The sequence below is a fragment of the Anarrhichthys ocellatus genome, unplaced genomic scaffold (genome assembly GCF_004355925.1).
Source record: "Anarrhichthys ocellatus isolate YVR2014 unplaced genomic scaffold, GSC_Weel_1.0 scaffold93, whole genome shotgun sequence".
NCBI classification, from domain to species: domain Eukaryota; kingdom Metazoa; phylum Chordata; class Actinopteri; order Perciformes; family Anarhichadidae; genus Anarrhichthys; species Anarrhichthys ocellatus.
Window position 1 is genome coordinate 1229240 of NW_022280123.1, and position 6000 is coordinate 1235239.

Sequence of the window (6000 nt, forward strand, 5' to 3'; positions counted from 1 at the left end):
CTTTTTAAAATGTTCACATAGACTGGGCAGCTTTTAACTGGTGCCTGTTTGTTCTTCACAAATTTATCATAATCGTTGAGGTGACGGTTCTTCAGAGGGGTCATTAAATTTGTAGCTTTGTTGGAATGCAATTTGGCTCCTTGTCGCATAACCGACGCTGAGCAATCACTGCAAATAGCAGCTTTATTATCCATTTCGGACACTTTAAGAACCTTCCTCAAAAAAAGACACGGTATTATTTGTCCATCAATTTGCTTAGAAACCCTCTACCCATAATATTAGTAGTAGTAGTAGTATGTAAAGTCAGAATTCGGGGTTTCCGCTGTGCTGTCACTGATTGCTGTGGCAACAAACCGTCATTAATACTCAATTGGGATGAATGCCAGAAAAGAGGCAACTTCCATCACACTGCTGACATCATCATACATAATTCAATACAAACGTAGATGTTTTGGCAAAGCCTGCCCGTTCAAATCAGCCTGAGCTCAGCAGACATATTGTCCCCGGCTGGAAGCCCAGCGAAGGGGGAACCGCAAAGTTCCGCGAGCAGCTGTTTCAGTCGGTGTACATGCCGGCAACACAACCCTGAGCTTTTTAGCAGGACCAGACATCAGTGTTTGTTCGCGCATCGCAGTGTTAAGCCAGAGAGAAGCCAACAGCAAGCAGCGCACAGATTGATATGAGCTGAAGATGAGTCCAGTGTTAACAAGAAGCTGTTTGGAGACAGTCGGAAGACAAAATGGATTTACACACATATTTAGATGAAGCAAAGTACTAGGATTTTAGAACTGCTGATTGTGACAGTGCTGACACACTGATTGCAAGAGCAAAAGAGAAGTAAAGGTGCCACATGGAGCATTTTAGCATGAATAGATAACTGCAACAGTCATTTTGAGCTGTTAACAGGCCAACACATATCTGAGCCGTGGTCTGACACATATCTCTGGTGGGTTGGAAAGGTTTCCTTTAAGCACCTTTAACAGATTTATACTGGTTTAACCCCAGAGATTTTAGAATGAAATATACAGAAATGATTAAAATATTTTGTGTATAAGAACCTGGTGTGGGTGAGGTTATTACTTGGGATGATTCACAGGGTACGTTGCGAGGCAGCTTGATTCTCGTGAGATCACACGAATATCCGTCTTGTCCGGCTTCAAGTGATGCGTTTGAGTGGTTTCGGACGAAGCAACGTCCTGTGAGGAGCTACCGACAGCCACGGGCGTTGTTTAAGTGTGTGTGATGCAACACGGAGAGCAATCAAAACAATAGCGGTTCCTAAAGTGGTTAATGTAGATGCTGCAAGAGCTTCAGTTATTTTTGAACTAGAGAGTATTTCATAATTTATAGAAGAGCAAAGACACTGAAGGCTTTTCTCTATTGAAAAGATGTTTCGGCTCTTCTCCCCGACACACAGATGCACCTGCATGGCATAGGTGTGTCAAGATTGTTTAAGCCAGGGAAGTACAAACTGAGATTCACCTTTTTAAGTCCAGGTGATTCTGTGGTTGAATAACATTTTTGGATTTTTACGATATTCTCATTAGCAAGAATCACCAGTGCTGGATTTTAATACTTCCTGAAAATGAATGAATGTCGAGCCTCGGCTCTCGCCCACACATATTTTGGAAATGCGGGTGAGATGGAATTAGATGCTGCCAAATATTACAACCCTGACTGATTTTCAGGAGGGAAAAAAAGACTTGCAAATCCATTAGGTAGTGTGCAGATAATTATCTACAGGAAAAATAAATGAAAAGAATTTGTCTTCAGAAAAGAAACGAGCCTGATGTCCCTCGGATCCAGAACAATAAGCAGTTGAGAAGCAATCGTGATTTAAGTGCTGGTACTTTACTTTTACTGAGAGAAAATGTATGTTTTTGCAACTTAATTTCAAAGTTCACTGAATGATATTTGAGTTGTTTTGTTTTCAAAGTGGAGACAAAATTCAAGCGCACCAATCAGTTACCAGCTTCAAACTGAAATAGCTAATCTTTGTCCTGATCTAAACTGTCAGCTACACAGATGTCCATTCATCCTCGCAGGCACCGAGAACCTAAAGTGGATTAGACTGGTGTACTGTATGTCTGGGATAAAATATAGATCAGAGCCGGGATGAGAGATATTGTAAAATTTAGAGGAACTGCTGCTAATCTTTATGTTTTATGTAATTTCTCTCAATTTGGCATTTCATTTAGAGTCCACATATTTCATCTGTCTCTGCACTAGTCAATACTTCCTTCACTAATCCTCTTTGTTACTGTCCTCTATTTTAAAAGCGTGATTTGTAATATGATTTCTAAACATCTGTCGCAACCACACAGTTTAAAATGTATTTACCAAAATGTACAAACAGTCCTATTCCCAACAAAGTTCGCAGGGATTACGAGTTTTAATCTGTTCAAAAACAGAAAGCATTAAGAAGAGAGTGAAGAAAACATTATATTCATATATTTTTATTTTTTTTAAACTTCCCATACATTTCTCTACTAGAAGAAGGTACACCCACACACCAGCCCGGCATTCAGCGGTGACATCTATCCTCTGGGAGGTTTGGAGTCATAAATGAGATGCGGCATGCCTCCTCTCACAGAAATGCAAATTCAGAAACGCGTGCACAAGACGGTGCCTCATATTTACACGCTGCCAAACGGAAACCAAATAGAGGTGGGATTAGTTGTGCTTTGCTTCTCGAGGAGGATAAACACATGTATATTTATAACCTCGGCTATGGCCAGAGGGACCCGTTCAGCGTAACGATGATGACAGTGTAAAATGCCCGAAGAGCTGGCATGGTACAATAATAAGCTTTACCATCATGTATATATATATATATGTCTATGTTTATGTATATATATATATATATATATATATATACCACCTGGGTGTCCACTAATTAGGAGATGAGGCGGTATCTCATCCTCTAACCAGAGCCGAGTGGAGCGAGATGGGACGAGAGGGGAAATATTGCACCACAAAAACAACAAAGTATGCAATCATTCTTGCACTTTATAGGGATAACTGAACGGAGAGTGACACTTGTGTCTTCTCTCTTCACATGCACAAACAGGCTCGGTGTGCTAGATCAGAAGATTAAAAAAAAAGGTTGAAAAGGAAAGTGCCCATGGCAGTAAAGATGGATGAGCTGAACAAGACCACCTCACTAAAGCTGTGTCTGAAATCATTCACTCGTTAAGTATCCCTATTGGATACTCAATATCAATAGTGAGGAGTAAACTGAGATTTCAGAAGCTAACGTTGGATGTTTAGCATTAAAGTACATTTGAGGCTGATGGGAATGTCTTTAGTGTTACAGGTGTTTGGTAACCGAAATGTTAACCTGGCGATGCAGTTAGAGGAAAAGTTATTTGATTAGCAAAATAATTACTGTTAAAGTGGGGAACATGGATGTTTGCGCCATATATGTTTGTTCTTGAGACATTTCATGTGCCATCTGTAGAGCCACTCTGCTTGCATAGCTAGAAATATTCATTCACTCTGTAATTAAGTCAATTCAGTGTGTTATCCCGTGCCATTTTAAACAGAATTTACACTGCAATTAAAAAAGAAAAATGATACACATCCCATGATTGAAAAGAAGCTGGGAGAAAAATAAAAAATCCTATATACCACATGCCCTGTTGTCAAAATAAATAGATGATTGTTGGAGCTATTTATTTGATATTGTATTTTGTTATTTAATTTATAAGTAGTATTGTTTAATTATTGTAGATGTTTCATATATTAAGATTATTTTTCTCTTTAATAGTAATTTGTTTAGTTATATTGTTTTTTGGGTAATTACTGTGGGCACCTGTTGCTATATATATATAGGAGTAGACAGATAGGACCAGCATGCACCGGGGTGGGCGCATAGTTTTTACCAGCAGCATAGCACATGACAGGAGAGACAGCACGACAGGAGTTTTCTTTGTTCTTTAAGTTAGTTAGTTTGTTTTGTTTGCTTTATTTAATAAATACAAAAATCGGAATCCTGCTTGGACATTTCACTCTCTTCTGGCTGCGTAAAAATACCGACCGCAGTGCATCAGTGGCATTTGATTATTATTTGTTTAAGTTTGATTTAGCGGACAAATGGCCACTACAATGATAAAGACATAAGCTATGTTCGAAATCACTCTCTTTGTATTTCACAGATGTGACTCTGAACGAGTCAGAGATGCTAAATGATGATGATTAGTAAGTGTTTGAAATCTACTTACTATAAAGTAGATTCTACTTACTGAAATCTACTGCTCACTATAGACTAAACTATTGATCGCATCATATGGAGTAGTGAATGAGTGAACAAGGGATTGATTTATAAAACACAGACAGACAGTAGGTTGCCTTTTTGATGCATGTTTTTAATTGACGCATAAATGGTTGGAAAGGTAGAAAATCTGAAAGAATCTTGATTTTTTTTGTTTTTGCTCGGCTGAGGTGGAAAATTTGGTGTATCCAAAGCAAAGCACGTGAGAAAGGGAAATGAAAACAGATTGAGGGAATAAATGCTGAGCATGCAACTGCTTATCTCCGATAACCAACTCTGAGTAATCAAATACTGGTAGTGGATGGAAACAAGCATTCAAAAATACATTTGGATGGAAACCATAGACAGCCTGTTACTAATTACATTAAAGATTGCTTTGAATTATTCAAATAGCCCAGTGAGTCATGGCAGTCTTGAAATGAGTCAGCATTAACAACACCAGGTCCCTGAAACTATACACAACCAATGGCAGTCCACAAAACATAAATATTACTCTATATTTCATATCATCCCTTTAATTCATCTCTATACAACACATACATTATAGCATAGTATCTGCATTTTTTCATGAAATATGTTGGTATGTATGTCTCCCACACATTCACATGGTAACTCAAATATAGTAAAATATGTAAAAAGTACAAGATTTGACATTCCCCATAATACAATTTTGACGTGCTCTTGTGTTTATATTAATACAAACGATATAGGTTTTCAAAAAGGTCATTTAAAAATCATTTAATATATGTATCTAATATATAATGTATCATGTGTACGTATTACAAAAAAACACTTACTTTTAAACATAATTTGTCTGCGAGTTATTTAATGTTGTCTTGTATTTTCTTAAAACAAGATAAGTTTCCCTACAAAGATAATTGTAGTGAAATCAACTGTGCTGTGTTCTCGACACAGCAGGAGCGATGTGATCTGCACCTCAAGCAGGTGAAACTGTGTTGCAAACAACAGCTGCAGATTGTTCACTTGTCTGAGAGAAGAGAAAGATGCAGACAGAATGCTAACCACGGGGCCAAGGACTGGAGCATTCATCCTGCTCACTGCATCCTCCCGAGAGCGACAGTGTGTGAGGCACAAATGAGAAAAAAAGAGAGAGAGGAGAGGCACGGAGATGAACATTACTTTCCAGCGGCGTGATTATCGATTCTGTTGCTCCTCTCTCTGGCCTTCCCACTCACAAATTTACATGGAACACATACTGTTATTTCTCCTCCATCCCTCCGGCTCTTCGCTTCAATTCCTCATGACTTTTACTGCGACCCGGCCAGCGATTGACCGCTGCTCAGGCTGCACTCCGTGTGAATGGTGAGTGTGTGTGTGTGTGTGTGCGTGTGTCTGTGTATTCACACACGGGGTGTCGGCCTCGCCTGTGGCTCTGTAATGTCCGGTCTCGCTGATTTGTGCATCTCGCACCACCTGTAGACAGGCCTGTCACGTTGTGTAGCTGCTGTGGCTTACATGCCCCAAGGCTGTGAATGTGTGTGTGTGTGTGTGTGTGTGTGTGTGTGTGTGTGTGTGTGTGTGAGAGAGAGTGTCCTGTACGTGGTATACGTGCCTGGTTTGTCTGAGGCAAGAACAAACTATGTCTTCATATATGTTTCTGCTTGAGTGTATTGACTCTTCTAGAGTCAAGTGTGTGTGTGTGTGTGAGTGAGTAAGTGAGTGTGTGTGTGTGTGTGTGTGTGTGTGTGTGTGTGTGTGTGTGTGTG

General features: G+C 39.5%; 1 protein-coding gene across 2 annotated transcripts in view; it reads left to right on the forward strand.

Moving 5' to 3' along the window:
• The window catches only part of kiaa1549la (KIAA1549-like a), a 97200-nt gene that overhangs the window by 68273 nt on the left and 22927 nt on the right, over positions 1–6000 (forward strand). The gene's annotated exons all lie outside the window — the stretch shown is intronic.